The sequence below is a fragment of the Capricornis sumatraensis genome, chromosome 1 (genome assembly GCF_032405125.1).
Source record: "Capricornis sumatraensis isolate serow.1 chromosome 1, serow.2, whole genome shotgun sequence".
In the NCBI taxonomy this organism is placed as follows: Eukaryota; Metazoa; Chordata; class Mammalia; order Artiodactyla; family Bovidae; genus Capricornis; species Capricornis sumatraensis.
Genome location: NC_091069.1, coordinates 251,832,396 through 251,849,668, shown reverse-complemented (window position 1 = coordinate 251,849,668; position 17,273 = coordinate 251,832,396). Strand labels below are relative to the sequence as shown.

General features: G+C 44.7%; 1 protein-coding gene across 1 annotated transcript in view; it reads right to left on the bottom strand.

Moving 5' to 3' along the window:
* COL6A2 (collagen type VI alpha 2 chain) overlaps positions 1-15,587 on the bottom strand; it is a 32,972-nt gene extending 17,385 nt beyond the window's left edge. The window contains exon 1 of the mRNA XM_068979239.1: positions 15,520-15,587. The gene's annotated coding sequence lies outside the window, so the exon portion shown is untranslated. The remainder of the gene's footprint in view (positions 1-15,519) is intronic.
* Between the last annotated feature and the right edge of the window lie 1,686 nt (positions 15,588-17,273).

Below are 17,273 nucleotides of genomic sequence, written 5' to 3'. Positions count from 1 at the left end.
CTCAGGGTGCGCCTTGTTCCCTTGCCTGGGTGGGGACCACAATAACTGAGTGGGAGCAGAGACTGCAGGCCTTGGGCTCCACTCTGAGTGGGACCTTCGCGGTTCCCCCCTGCCCTGCGCAGCCTGGGTGCAGAGATTAAAGCAAGCTCCATGGGAGCATCAGGAAGTCCAGGAGGGTTTCCTGCAGGAGGTGATGGCTGTGCCCAGAGAGAGAGAAGTGCCCAGAGGAAGGGAACTCCCCGCCCAGAGGAATCTAGTTTACAGAGGACACTCGATTGTGTTGACTGAGAAGGTGGAGTGAGGCGGAGGCCAGGGGTTCTGAAGAACCCCGAAGCCTCCAACCACTGGTGATGGCCGTCACTGGACCTTAGGGGGCTGGTGAGGGCTGAGCGTGGGATGTAGGCAAAGCTTTGTCTTCCACTACCCCCCACCCTGAGGCCCATGGAGGAGGGACCCCAGGGAGGGCGCCAGGAGGCCCACCATGTCCTGTGTGAAGGAGGGGACCGACGGGAGACTCACCCAGATCAGCAGTTTTCTCCATGTGCACAGGTATCACAGGCCACACATTATACACACACCACACACATACACACACCACACACACCACATACACAGATATCACACCCACACACATCATATACTCACACATCATACACACATCATACCACACACCACACACATTATACACATCACACACTCACACATACACACACCACACATACATTATACACATCACACAAACACCACACACACCTCATACACATACCACAAACACATTAAACACACACCATACATATCACACACACTTCACACCACACACACAGACATCACATACACATCATACACTCACACATCATACACACATCATACCACACACCACACACATTATACACACCACATGGCACACATATATTATACATATCACACAGACATCACACACACAGACATCACACACACATCACACACATACCACACAATTATACATACCACACATACACACACCACACACACAGACATCTCACACACACATCACATACATATCACACACACATTATACACATCACACACACACACTCCACACCACACATATCACACACACAGACATTACATACACACATCATACCACACACCACACACATTATACACATCACACACTACACATACATTATACATATCACATACACACACACAGACATCACACACATCATACATATACCACACACATTATACACACCACACACACACACCACAGACATCTCACACACACATCACATACATCATACACATATCACACACACATTATACATGTCACACACACACTCCACACCACACACACAGACATCTCACATACACATATCACATACACATATCACATACATCATACATACACACACCATGCACACATTATACATATCACACACACACTCCACACCACACACACCACACACAGACATCTCACACACACATCACATACATCATACACATATCTCACATACATTATACACATCACACACACATTGCACACACACAGACATCTCACACACACATCACATACATCATACATATATCTCACACACATTATACACATCACACACATACTCCACACCACACACATCACATACATGGACATCACACACACACATATCATACACACACCACACACACATTATACATATCACACACACACTTCACACCACACACACAGATATCACATACACATCATACACTCACACATCATACACACATCATACCACACACCACACACATTATACACACCACATGGCACACATATATTATACATATCACACAGACATCACACACACAGACATCACACACACATCACACACATACCACACACAGATTATACATACCACACATACACCACACACACAGACATTTCACACACACATCACATACATATCACACACACATTATACACATCACACACACACACTCCACACCACACACCACACACATAGACATCTCACACACACATCACATACACCATACACACACCATGCACACATTATACACATCACACACACACTGCACACACACAGACATCTCACACACACACATCACATACATCATACACATATCTCAAACACATTATACACATCACACACACACTGCACACACACAGACATCTCACACACACATCACATACATCATACACATATCTCACACACATTATACACATCACACAAACACTCCACACCACACACACCACATACATAGACATCTCACACACACACATTATAAACATACCACACACACATTATACACCTCACACACACACTCTACACCACACACATCACATACATGGACATCTCACACGCACATATCATACACACACCACACACACATTATACATATCACACACACACTCCACACCACACACACCACACACATTCCACAAACACACACATCATACACCACACATCATCCACACACCACACACACACAGTATACATACCACACACACACTCCATACCCCCCCACGCATCACACACATACATCATACCACACACATCATACACACACCACACACACATTATACGTATCAGAACACACTCCACACCACATATACCACACACACCACACACTCACACATCATACACCACACACACCATGCATTAACACACATAATAATAAGAGGCCCACATAATAAAGTATACTGGTAGAATATATTATTCTCAAATGTAATGAAAACTTCTAAAAGTATCTACCCAGTGGAAAAACACAAAAGCAACAACAAAATACAGAAATACCCAAAGGGAAAAATCATTTTGCCCTATGGGAGGCAATCTCCAAGGTATCCCCCTTGGAGTCCTCTCAGCCCCAAATTATCACTGACCACTGTGGCCGACAGAATAACTTGGAGTGTGTTGTGTGCCTTCCACACGTGGGACATAAAAGGCATGGTGGCTTCTGCCTGGTCCTCTCTTAAACTGCTTGCTAAGGAGGAGGCCGTCTGTCATGACATGAAGACGTGCCAACAGCCTTTGCAGCAGCTCACGAGGGGAGGTGATGAGGCCTCCAGCTGACAGCGGTGAGTGAGCCATCTTGGAGGCAGAGCCTCCATCCCAGCCAAGACTTCACATGACTGTGGCAGAGCCAATATCCTGCCTGCACCTTGCAAGGGACCCTGAGCTGGAAGCACCCAGCAAAGCTTCCCTTGAATTCCTAACCTGAATAAATTACGAGCTAGTAAATGCTCAGGTGGCACTAGTGGTAAAGAACCTACCTGCCAAAGCAGGAGACATAAGAGATGTACGTTAGATTCCTGGGTCGGAAAGATTCCCCTGGAGGAGAGCATGGCAACCCACTCCAGTATTCTTGCCTGGAGAAGCCCATGGACAGAGGAGCCTGGTGGACTACAGTCCATAGGGTTACAAAGAGTCAGACATGACTGAAGTGACTTAGCACATTGTTTTAAATCACTGTTTTTGAATACTTTATTATACAGCAATAAATCACTAATAGAGGCATCAAACTCTTCTTCTACAACATTGTAGACTGAAGATGAGACAATAATTCAGAATTTTGACAGGAAAATAGAATGACCCAAGGATGTCTACCCAGCTACCTTATCTTTCATGTACAAGAATAAATATCTCAGAAAACTAAAAATAGAATTCCCATATGATCCAGAAATCCCAATTCTGGGCATATATCCAGACAAAACTCTAATTAAAAAAGATGCATGCACCATATGTCCATAGCGGCACTACTTACAATAGCCAGGACATGGAAACAAGCTACATGTCCACTGACGGAGGAGTGGATAAAGAAGAGGCAGTGCATATTTAATACACACAATGGGATGCTGCTGCTAAGTCGCTTCAGTCATATCTGACTCCAGGCTCCTCCGTCCCTGGGATTCCCCAGGCAAGAACACTGGAGTGGGTTGCCATTTCCTTCTCCAATGAATGAAAGTGAAAAGTGAAAGTGAAGTCTCTAAGTCGTATCCGACTCTTAGCAACCCCATGGACTGCAGCCCACCAGGCTCCTCCATCCATGGGATTTTCCAGGCAAGAGTACTGGAGTTGGGTGCCACTGCCTTCTCCACAATGCTACTCAGCCAAAAAAAGAACAAAATAACGTCATTTGCAGCAACATGAATGTAACTAGAGATAATCAAACTAAGTGAAGTTAAGTCAGACAAAGATAAATACCATATGACATAAGTGACATGATATGAAATCTAAAATATGGCATAAATGAACTTATCTACCAAACAGAAACAGTCTCACAGACATAGAGAACAGACATGTGGTTGCCAAGGGGGAGAGAGGATGGGCAGGGAGTTTGGGGTAAGTATGTGCAAACTAACATTTAGAAAGGATAAAAACGCAAGGACCTGCTATATAGCATAAGGAAGTAAATTAGATATCCTCAGATAAGTCACAATGGAAAAGAACATAAAAAGAAAGCATATACATGTATATCTGAATCATTTTGCTGTACAGCAGAAATTAACACAATACTGTGAATCAACTATACTTCAATTAAAAACAAATAAAGAGTAAAAAACGGATAAGCACCTCAGATGTAAATGGGCTCAGATCTATGCCACCTCCACACCATTCCTAAAAAATATTCTGCAAGGAGTTTCTGCAAACAATAGAGAGGTGTTTTGGATTTGGTTCCAGACCACCATAATAGAGCAAATATCATAAAGGGAGTTTAGGGAGTTTTTTGGTTTTCTAGTGCATAGAAAAGTTATGTTCACACTATAATGTAGTCTATTGTGTGAAATGGTGTATGCCTTAAAAACAATATACATAGCTTAATTAAAATATTTTATCAATAAAAATGCTAATCATCATCTGAGCCTTCAGAGAGTTGTATTAGTAGTATTAAAGACTGCTGATCACAGATCACCATAACCAGGTAATAACAAAAAAGTCTGAAATATTTCAAGAATTCCCCAAATGTGACAGAGACACAAAGTGAGCAAATAGAGCTGAATAAATGGCTCTGATAAACTTGCTCAATGCAGGGTTACCACAAGCTGCTGATCAGTAAAAACCGAAATATCTGCAAGGTGCAATAATGTGAAGTGCATTAAAATAAGGTATGTATGTAACAGCTCTATTAAAGCCACCAAACATCCATTTATGATTAAAAAAATCAGACAAGGCAAAACCCCATAAGAGATTTAGGAGTTGGATTAACACCATAAAGGATATAAATTTCAAATGAAGAAAAGTTATGACAAACCTAAACAATGTATTAAAAAGTAGAGACATCAGTTTGCTGACAAAGGTCCATCTAGTCAAAGATATGGTTTCGCTAGTAGTCCTGTACAGATGTGAGAATTGGACCATAAAGAAGGCTGAATGCCAAAGAATTGATGCTTTTGAATTGTGGTGCTAGAAAAGATTCTTGACAGTCCCTGGGACTGCAAGGAGACCAAACCAGTCAATCCTAAAGGAAATCAACCCTGAATATTCATTGGAAGGACTGATGCTGAAGGTCCAATACTTTGGCCACCTGATGCAGAGAGATGACTCACTGGAAAAGACCCTGATTCGGGAAGACGGAAGGCAGGAGGAGAAGGAGACAACAGAGAATGAGATGGTTGGATGGCATCACCCACTCAATGGACATGAGTTTGAGCAAACTTCAAGAGACAGTGAAGGGCAGGGAAGCCTGGTGTGCTACATTCCAGTGGGTCATGAAGAGTCAGACCCAAGTTAGCAACTGAACAACAACAATCAAATTTTACACAGAACTGACATAGATGTTTTTGTCTCCATGGGTCACAGACTCCTTTAAGAATGTGGACAATTTTACTCGACACAAATACACAGATTACTTGTGTACAAAAATCATATTCCTTATTACTTCAGTGGACCCATCTATGGAACTGACTCTGGATTTAAAACTCCTGCACTTGAAGAATGACCATTAGAGTACAAAAATTAAAAAAGACAAAGAGTGTAGATCTCATTCTATTACTCACCGTTGTATCGGAAGCCAGTGCAATAAGACAGTAAAAAGAAACAAGTATACATCTTGTAAAGGATGAGATGGGAACTCCTTATTAAAGATGGTACTATCTACCTAGAAAACTCAATAAGATAAACAGAACAAAGTTTAGGGGAGAGAGAAAGTGGTTTCAATGAGGCAGTTATAAGGAAAATACACAAAAATCTACAGGTTTTCTTCTATCAGGAACGACCAACTAGAAAAGGTAATGGAAAAAATACTATTTACACTAGCAAGAAAACCAAAATAAATCCAAGGAATAAACTTAACAAGAACTTAAGGATGTGCATGACTTATGGAAAAAACTCAAAAAATTTCCAAAGAACACAGCTGGAGAGAAAAACCTTGTTTTTAGATGAGAGACACAATACTTAAGAATATCAGTTATTTCAGAATATCAGTTATTTCTAACCAAATCTATAATTGAATGTAATTTTGACTAAAATTTCCAATAAATTTTCTTTTTTGCCATTATTTGTTGACAAAATAAATCCTAGGTTCATCTGAAGGAATAAATAAGAGTAGGTGAGAAAAATAAAAAATGAAGGTTGATAAAATTTATGCTATCAAGTGCAATAATGGAATACAATCACCGTAATGAAGTATTTATTGTTTTGGAGCTGGAAATGGCCAGAAGACCACACAGCAAGTGGCATAATACCATATAAGAGCTGAAAAGATGAGGTGGCTGTTTTCAGAGCAGTGAAAGAAGGCTGGGAAAAGGGCTCACAATATGACTAAAAGTAATCCTACCTCATGCAGGGCACCCAAATAAAATCCAGGAGGAGAAAATAACTGTGTGTAGAGCATGGACTGAAAAGTCTTTGAAGAAAACAGAAAAGATGAAGTGGCATGAAATGCCCATGATTACTCTGCACCAGATGGTACACTGCAGATTTTTAACCTTCACAACAGCCCTTGGATATTAGTGCCAATATAACCTCCATTTCACAGATGAGGAAACTGAGACCAAGATAGGTAACTTGACCAAGGTGCTCAGCTAGTAGCTGAGCTCCAGATCCAGGCAGCATGGTTTTGAGTCCATAGTCGTGATAACTGGGCTCTCACATATCACCTTTATTACAACAAAGCAACATGGGCAGAGTGGAAACAGACCAAGAGCCAGGCAACCATGTTCCCAATGCTTGATCAAGATTTAACATTTTTAAGGCTTAAACATTTTGATAGCCTGCTATTGTGTATATATTTACAACTATAATATGTTGTTTTCTGTTGTCTTAAACTTTTTATTAATATACAATATCCTTCTTTGCCTCTTATAACTCTTTTTGATTTAAAGTTCACTTTACCTGGTGTTGGTATAGCTGCCCCTGCTCTCTTTTGGTTCCTATTCGCATGGAATAGCATTTTCCATCCTTTCACTTTCAACCCATTTGTGTCTTTGGATCTAAAGTGAATCTTTTGTAGACAGTATTTAGCTGGATGGTGTTTTTTAAAGTCCATTCATCCAGTATCTGTCTTTTGCTTGGACAGTATAATCCATTTACAATTCAAATAACTATTGATAAGGAGAGAATTACTTCTGTAGTTTTGCGATTTGTTTTCTATATACCTTATAGTTTTTTGTTCCTCATTTTCTGCATTACTGTCTTCCTTTCTGTGTAGCTGATTGTTGTAGTAAAACATTTACATCCCTTCCTCATTTCTTCTTGTGTTTTTCAGTACTTTCTTTATGGTTACTATGGGATTAACTTAACATTATAAAATTATAACAATATAATTGGAATTTATGCCAGTTTAACTTTGTGCTGCCTGCCTAGTCATGTCCGACTCTTTGTGACCCCATAGTCTAGTAGCCCCCCAGGATGCTCCATCCATGGAATTTTCCAGGCAAGAATATTGGAGTGGGTTGCCATTTCCTACTCCAGGGGATCTTTCCCACCTAGGGACAGAACTTGTGTCTCTTGTGTCTCCTGCATTATCAGGCAGATTCTTTACCACTGTGCCACCTGGGAAGCCAGTTTAAGTTAAACAACGTACACACAAAAAACTGCTCCAAAAACCAAGCAAATATTATTTTTAAGGCATTGGTCCCTTAAATTATGAGGAAAACAAAATGTGGTGTTACAAAATAAAGTTACAATAATACCAGTTTCAAGAAGAACAGAGCTGGAGACTATACCACAAAGATACAGTAATCAAAAAAATATAGTACTGGCACAAAAACAGACATATAGATCAACAGGAAAGAACAGAGAGCCCAGTGCATAAACCCATGCACTCACGGTCATTAATCTATGACCAAGGAGGCAAGAATATACAATGAAGAAAAGACAGTCTCTTCAATAATTGGTGCTGGGAAGACTGGACAGCTAAATGTGAAAGAGGAAATTAGAACATTCTGTAACACTGTATATAAAAATAAACTCAAAATGGATTTAAGATCTAAATGTAGACTGGATATCATAAAATTCCCAGAGGAAACCAGGGCAAAACACTCTGACATAAATCACAGCACTATTTTTTCCCCTCTGTCTCCAAAAACAAAGGAAATAAAACAAGAATTAAATAAATGAAATCTAATTACACGTAAAAGCTTTTGCACAGCAGAGGAAACCACTGACAAAATGAAAAGACAATCTGCTGAATGAGAAAAGATATTTGCAAATGATACGACCAGTAATGAGTTGTGTGTGTGTGTGTGTTAGTCACTCAGTTGTGTCCAACTCTTTGTGACCCCATGAACTGTAGCCTGCCAGGATCCTCTGACCATGGGATTTCCCAGGCAAGAATACTGGAGTGGGTTGCTATTTCCTTCTCCAAATAAGGGGTTACTATCCAATGGAGATCCAACCAGTCCATTCTGAAGGAGATCAGCCCTGGGATTTCTTTGGAAGGAATGATGCTAAAGCTGAAACTCCAGTACTTTGGCCACTTCATGCAAAGAGTTGACTCATTGGAAGAGGCTTTGATGCTGGGAGGGATTGGGGGCAGGAGGAGAAGGGGACGACCGAGCATGAGATGGCTGGATGGCATCACGGACCTGATGGACGTGAATCTGAGTGAACTCCGGGAGTTGGTGATGGACAGGGAGGCCTGGCGTGCTGCAGTTCATGGGGTCTCAAAGAGTCGGACACGACAGCGACTGAACTGAACTGAACTGAACTGAACTGAACTGATCCAACATATATAAACAGCTCGTACAATTCAACATCAAAAACACAAACAACCCAATTAAAAAATGGGCAGGAAAACTGAATAGATATTTTTTCAAAGAGGAAAGGCAGATGGCCAACAGGTACAGGAAAAAATTCTCAATACTGCTAATCATCAGGGAGTTGCTAATCAAAATCACAATAAGATATCACCTCACACGTGTCAGAATGGTTATCATCAGAGAGAATACAAAAAACAACTGTTGATGAGATGTGAAGACAAGGAAACCCTCATGCACTTTTGAAAGGAATTGGTGGATTCCACTGTGTAATCAGTTGGTGCACCCACTGTGGAAAACAGTATGGAGGCTTCTCAAAAGAACTAAAGACAGATCTACCGCATGACCCAGCAATTCCACTCCTGGGTATATATTAGATTAATTATTGTTTTTTTAAAACATGTATTAGTCTCTCAAATCATGTAGAAAATAAGTGAGTTATATGCCATTGTTATATTATTATTGTTATAATGACAGCTTTATAAAATTGCTCATGTATTTACCTTTACTGAGATCTTTATATCTTCATATGACTTCAAGTTACTGTCTACTGTCCTTTCCTTTCACCTGCAGGACTCTCTTGAGCATTTCTTATAGGGCAGATCTAGTAATGAACTCCTTCAGCTTCTGTTTATCTGGCAATTTTTAAAGTTTGCCCTCAATTGTGGGGGACAGTTTTGCTGGATATAGAATTTTTGGGTGACAGATTCTTTTCTTTTAGCATTTTGAATATATTAACCCACTGCCTCGAGTTTCTGATGAGACATCTGGTAATGTTATTGAAGTTCCTTTGGATCTGATGAGCCACTTCTTTCTTGCTGATATAACATTTTTCTCTTTGTTTTTGTCTTTTGACAGTTTGATTATAATGCGTAATGTGTGAGTCTCTTTAAGTTCATCTTATTTGTCTTGATGTTTATATTCATGTCATTCATCAAATTTGGGAAGTTTCTTCAAATGTTTCATCTGCCCTTTTCTCTCTCTTCTCCTTCTGTGACTCCCAAAACTGTATGCAGGTCCTTTAGGTTCTATTCAATTTTCTTTAATCTTTTTTTTCTTTATGCTCCTCAGACTCATAATTTCCATTGTCTTATCTTCAGCGTCACTGATCTTTTTTTTGCTCAAATTGGCATTTGAAGCCCTCTAATAAATAAAATCATTGTGCTCTTCTGCTCTGTTAGATCTTTTGTGATTCTACCAGGTTTTCTATTTATTGATATTTCTACTTTATTAACACATTATTTTTTACTTTCTTCAGATCTTCTTTAGCTCCTTGAGCATCTTTAAGATAGTTGTGTTAAAGTCTTTGTCTAGTAGATCCACCATGATGTCTTTCTCAGGGATGGTTTACATTTTTTCCATTGAATGGGCCATATTTTCCTGTTCATTTACTTGCCTTTTGATTCTTGTTAAAAACTAGACATTTGAGTCTAATATGGTAACTCTGGAAATCAGATTCTTCTCCTTCCCTAAAGTTTGCTATTTTTGATTGCTTTTGTTTTATTTATGTTGTAGGCTGTCTCTGTGCCAAGGATCAGCCTGAACAGTAAAGGTGTGTGTGTACATGCCAAGTCACTTCAGTTGTGTCCGACTCTTTGTGACCCCATGGACTGTAGCTCGCTAGGCTACTCTGCCCATGGAATTCTCCAGCCAAGAATACTGGAGTGGGTTGACATCTCCTTCTCCAGAGGATCTTCTTGACTCAGGGATCAAACCTGCATCTCTTATGTCTCCTGCATTGGCAGGCAGGTTCTTGACCACTTGGGACTTGGGAAGAGTAAAGGTAAGGTCTTCTTATATCCTTCCTGAGCCTGTACTTTCCCCTAGATATGTGTAGTGCCAGTCTAATTTCCCCTGTATATGCAATTGCTTTCCAATGTTATAGTCTGCAATGTCTGACTTCCAAAATGAGAAAAAGAGAAAAATAAAAGGGTGGGGGAGGTGGCAGTCTTTTAACTCCCCTGGAAGTCAACTCAACCCGAGAGGGTAAGGCTTGCAATGATAGGGAAAAGTGTAACAACAAAGGAAGCCTCAAAAGATTTAAAAAGAAAATATCATGAAAAGTATCTTCTCTGATTACAATGGGATGACTTTAGAAGTCAACAACAGAAGGAAAACTAGAAAATTCACGGAATTGTGGGATTAAACAACTCACTCTTAAACAACCAAAAGATTAAAGAATAATCGCTAGGGAAATCAGAAAATACTCACAGACTGATAAAAATGAAAACAAGACATACTAAATACATGAAACACAGTAAAAGCAGTATGAAGGAGAGAATTTACAGCTGTAAGTGTTTACATAAAACAAGAAAGATCTCAAATCAATAACCTAACTTTACAATTTAAGGAACTAGAAAAAAAAACAAACTAAACATACATCTAGCAGAAGGAGTGAAATAATAAACATTAGAGCAGAGATAAATGAAATGGATAATAGACAAACAAAAGAAAAAAATCAATGAAACCAAAAGTCGATTCTTCAAAAAGTTCAATAACACTGACAAACCTTTAGCTAGATGGACTAAGAAAAAAAGAGAGAATACTCAAATCACTAAAGTCATAAATGAAAGTGGGAAATTACTACTTATTCTACAGAAATAAGAAGAATTATAAGAGAGTACTATAATCAGTTGCACATCAACAAATTAGACAACCTTGATGAAATGGACAAATTCCTAGAAACACAAAACCTATAAAGAGAAAATCATGAAGAAAAATCTGAGTATTATTAGTAAGGAGTTTAAATCAGTAATTGAAGATCTGACAAAGAAAAGCCCTGGACCTGATGGCTTGACTGCAGCCATGAAATTACAAGGTGCTTACTCCTTGGAAGGAACATTATGACCAACCTAGACAGCATATTCAAAAGCAGAGACATTACTTTGCCAACAAAGGTCTGTCTAGTCAAGGCTATGGCTTTTTCAGTGGTCATGTATGGATGTTAGAGTTGGACTGTGAAGAAAGCTGAGCGCCGAAGAATTGATGCTTTTGAACTGTGGTGTTGGAGAAGGCTCTTGAGAGTCCTTTGGACTGCAAGGAGATCCAACCACTCCATTCTGAAGGAGATCAGTCTTGGGTATTCATTGGAAGGACTGATGCTAAAGCTGAATCTCCAATACTTTGGCCATCTCATGCAAAGAGTTGACTCACTGGAAAAGGCTCTGATGCTGGGAGGGACTGAGGGCAGGAGGAGAAGGGGACGACAGAGGATGAGATGGCTGGATGCCATCACCGACTTGAACATGAGTTTGGGTAAACTCCGGGAGTTGATGTTGGACAGGGAGGCCTGGCATGCTGCAATTCATGGGGTCGCAAAGAGTTGGACACGACTGAGAGACTGAACTGAACTGAACTGATGAAGCATTTAAAGTGGAATTAATATCAATCTCAAACTTATCCAAAAAATAATTGAGGAAGAGGGAATACCTCCAAACTCATGCTATGAAGTCAGCATTACAGATGGCATCATTGACTCATAGAATATGAATTTGTGCAAACTCTGGGAGACAGTGAAGGACAAGGAAGCCTGGTGTGCTGCAGTCCAAGGGGTCACAAAGAGTTGGACATAACTTAGCAACTGAACAATATTACCCCTGATAGCAAAACCAGATAAACACTACAAGAAAAGAAAACTACAGCCTAAAATCCTCAACAAAATATTAGGAAACAGAATTCAACAGGGACTTCCCCAGTGGTTCAACAGGATAGAAAAGGGTTAGACATCATGATCAAGTGGGATTTATTCCCGGAATGCAAAGATGGTTCAACATATGAAAATCAATTAATGTAACACACCACATTAACAGAATGAAGGAAAAACCCACATGAGCATCTCAATTGATGCAGAAAAATCTTTTGATCAAATTCAATATCCTTTCATGATTCAAAAACTCAACAAAGTAGGACTAGATGGAAACTATCTCAGCACAATAAAAGCCATTTATGAAAATCCCACAGCAAATATCAAACTCAATCGTGAGAAACTATAAGTTTTTTAAGGTCAGGAACAAAACAAGATGCCCATTTTTACCACTTCTATTCAACATAGTATTGGAAGTCCGAGCCAGAACAATTAGGCAAGAAAGAGAAATAAAAGATAGACATAAAATTATCTCTGTTCATAGATGATATGATCTTCCATGTACAAAATCCTGAAGAGTCCACAGAAAGAAACTGTTACATAGATGAATTAATCTAAATAGCAGGATACAAAGTCAATACAAAAAAATCATTTGCATTTCTATACACCAACAATGAACAACACAGAAGGTAAATTAAGAAAACAATTCCATTTGCATTAACTGCACTGTTGCTTTGTGATCTGGCCCAACCCCAGCGAGCACTCAGGGTAGGGGCTGGCCTCCGGGTCCTGTTCAGTGAGCAGAATCCCATGAGCCCCGCTTCTCTGCAGATGTGCCCCACACCAGGGTCCCCCGGCTCTGCACAAATGTTTGAAAGGAGTCACAGGAGGGACCAATCCAGTGGAATGTGGGGTGGGGTTTAAAATAAAAGAATCAAACTATTTGGGTTTTTGTTAAAATAATCATGAGAGTCAAGTTTTCCAGGTATCATAAAGCATTCATGGCAGCAAACTCAGTCTCCCTCCACTCTGTTCCTGGAGACCCTGTCCTACAGATGAGAGGAGGGCAGGCTTGGCCCACACCCTCTGCTGAGGCCTGGGAAGACCCCTGAGTCCTGCTTCTTCTCCCAGGCACTGGCCCATTCCAGGGAGCTCAACTGACCTGAGGGACTTCCGGCAGGTCCACTGCACCACAGAGCCACTTGTGCTGGCTGGCGATGCAGAGTCCACTGGCTGTGGATGTGTCCTGCCCGAGCAGGTGACCTAGTGGCCGGAGCTTGGTCTCCTATATGTTGCCTTGCCTGTGGCTTCCACCTTGGGCGGGCCCAACAACTGCCCCCAACCCGCTGTGGTCTTCACAGCCCTGCCCTCAGGTCAGTTTCATCAGCCCAGGGTGGCAGCTTTGCAGTGGCCAGAATATTTCAGAGGTCCATTGAGACCCACGTCTGGCCGAATGGACACATCTCTGCCCCTTGCGTCTAGCCCCTCCAGTCACCTATGCCCCAGGGGCCTAGGCCCTCTCCCCAACCCACCTCCTGCCACCAAGCGACAAGAGGAGGCAGACCACTTCCCTCCTTCCAAGGAGCCCCAAATTCCCATCAGGCCTCCTGGCCCTGGTGAGGCATACAGAGGCAGGCAGGGAATAAACTGTGCTGTAAGAGGGCCTCCAAGCCAGAGCTCCTTTACTAGAAACTAAACCCAGGGAAATGTGTGGACCTCAAGCCTCCTTTTTGGGTGTCAATCTGCAAGTGAAGAGCCTTTCCTTGGGGACAGCTGGGCGGCCTAGCAGTGTGGGAGCTGTCAGCTTCCTCCCTAGGTGCATGGGAGGCTGTTTGGGGGCCCTGGGCAGGATGGCAGGCACACAGGGGTGGCATCCTGCTGTTGTCGGTCGTCCTTACTGGTATCAGCAGGTATTCCCAGCGGCAGACCTCCCCCCACCACCCCAGTAGGTGCTAGGCCCTGTCCCCGGCTCTGCTGGGGAGGATCCGGAGGATCCGGGGCGGGTGTGGGGCCGGCCCACACGGGGAGCCGCCCAGCATATTCAGCACCCGCTCCCCCCTCGCCACCTCCCCACCCCCGCGCGCTCCCCTCAGTCTCCCTCAGCAGACTCTCTGGTGGGGGGCAGATGCTCAGTGGACACCTCCAGCCTCGGAGGACTCGGGCAGGCTGGGCTCCTGCTGGCTCCTGCGTAGGTGGGGTGTGACTGTGACCCCCTTCCCCTGCTCTCCATCGGAATGTCAGGGACCCCTCCTCCCATGAGGCCCACTGCAGGGAAGCTGGCCCCTGGGAGCTCATTCTAGGGACGAGTCTTTCCGGGGAGTAGGGACAACCGCTCCCTCTCAGCTGAGCCAAGGAGGGGGGCCAGCACCCTTGGACACTTCGCGCCCAGTTTCGTGTTGGGGGGGGGGTCATCCCATGGGAGTGAGTTCGGCTCCTCAAACTCTGGAGATGTCCCCAGGCACGAGACACAGGAACGAACCTCCCAGGAACGGCCAGGGGTCTGGCTGCAGATGGGGGACCGGGCACGGATGGCAGGCGCCAGAAGCCCCCGCACGGCGCCCCGAACGGGGACCCGGCTCTACCCAGGAGAGAAGGGGGCAGCCGGAAGGGTCCCCGCGCGAGGCGCCCCAGGAGCGGACCCGGGGGCTCCAGGCGAGGCCGGCGGTGCAAGTGGGAGCACCGCGGCGGGGGCGGACCCCCACCGGGCAAGACCCAACTCCCCGCGTTCCCGCGCCGCGCGGCAATGCGCTGCCAGTGGCCTTACCTGACCGTGCTTCGGCCGCCCTCGTCGGACTCGTCCGGAGCGAAGAGGCTCCGGGTCCTGACCGCGCAAGACCGCGCCGAGTGGGCAGAGGGAGGGGCGGCGGGAAGGGCCGCCGCCAGACCCCGCCCCCGCCCCGCCCCGTCCCGTCCCCCGCCCGGCGCCCCGCGCCACTGCTCCGCGCCCCCGCCCCTCCGCGGCGCGACGGCGGCCACCGGGCGGCGCTGCGGCCACGTGGATGGCGGCAGGGCGGGGCCGGGAGGCGACCCAAGGGGACAGGGGTGCGGATGGGGGGCGGGAAGGGACCCAGGGGGCAGGGGTGCGGAAGAGAGGCCCCTCTGCGGTCCCTGCTAAGTCAGGACCCCTCCCTGTTCTTGGATGCTGCTCCAGCTGGACACCTGCCCACCTCCCTGCTTGCTGCACACTCCCCCATTTCCTGGAGACCTGGAGTGTCTACTACCGGGCCTGGGGCACCTTACTCACCACTCACTCGGCCCTCGGCGGAATGGCCCTGGGAGGCTGCAGAGTCCTCCCGCCAGGCGTCCCCTTCCCGAGTCCCCCTTGCTCAGAACCGGCGGGCTGCGGTCTCGTTCTTTGCTCAGGGACACGCAGCTCTGTGACCCATGGATCACAATGTGTGTCTTGCATTGGGGTCCCCGCCACCCAAAGGTGAAGGGCCGGCCTGGAGGGGCAAGAGTGGCCAGGATAGCGGGAGCCTCAGGCTCTCTGGGTGGAGAGGAGGGTCTAGGGGGCTGGCGGACCGTTACCCTGTGAGAACCCCAGAGCTACTCTTGGGACTGGGCCCTGGGGTCTCTGTGATGTCCCTGCCTGAGCAGAGTGAGAAGAGGTCCCAGGTAGGGCTGTGGTGGGGGTTGCCACTCCCTAGGACCAATGCTCCTTCTGGAGGAGGGATGCAGACGGGATTGAGGGTAAGGTCCCTGGCTCAGGGACAGGGCACCTCACCAGCACCCTTGAAGCAGGCCAGGCAGCGGAAGGTGTCTGCTTGGCCATTCTGGTCTGTGACCGTCAGGCCCTGGCCGAGTGACACTGAGACGCTGAACCTGAGTGGGAACGTGCAGGCCTGGTCAAAAGGAAAGAGGCCAAGTGTCAGAGGAGTGGCGAGGGAGCCTGCAGGTGCTGACTGTAGTCCTGGGCTGGATCTGTGGGTCCTTGACCCAGAAGGGTTTCCCAGGTGACGCTAGTGGTGAAAGAACTCGTCTGCTAATGCAGGAGATGCAAGAGACACAGGCCGATCCCTGGGTTGGGAGAAGAAAGTGGCAACCCATTCCAGTATTCTTGCCTGGAGAATTCCGTAGACAGTGGAGCCTGGTGGGCCACAGTCCACAGAGTCACAAAGAGTTGGACACGATTGAAGCAACTTAGCACGCATACACTACCCAGAAGCCAGGACAGAAGATTAGAGAAGCAGGAAAGCTGGACTCGGAGGTACCGTCTTGGAAGCAGGATTTAATCTCCCAGCAGCCTTCAGGTCACAGGACAGACTCAATTCTGGGATGACTCACAGAGGCCTGGAGAAAGTGCTGGCCCATGGTGAGCAGGAGGGAAGCGCTGAAGCCTGCCTGGTAGAAGGTAGAGGGAGGAACAGACAGGCCCCAGGCTGTGCCAGGTGCAGCACCCTTGTCTTGGGTTAGTGAAGCTGTTGGTCAATGATCGTGTTCTTTTCCATGCCAGTTACCAAAAGAGGCTCAGAAACAGTTTGCAGTCATGTGGGGGCACAACACTGCTCATTTATGGTT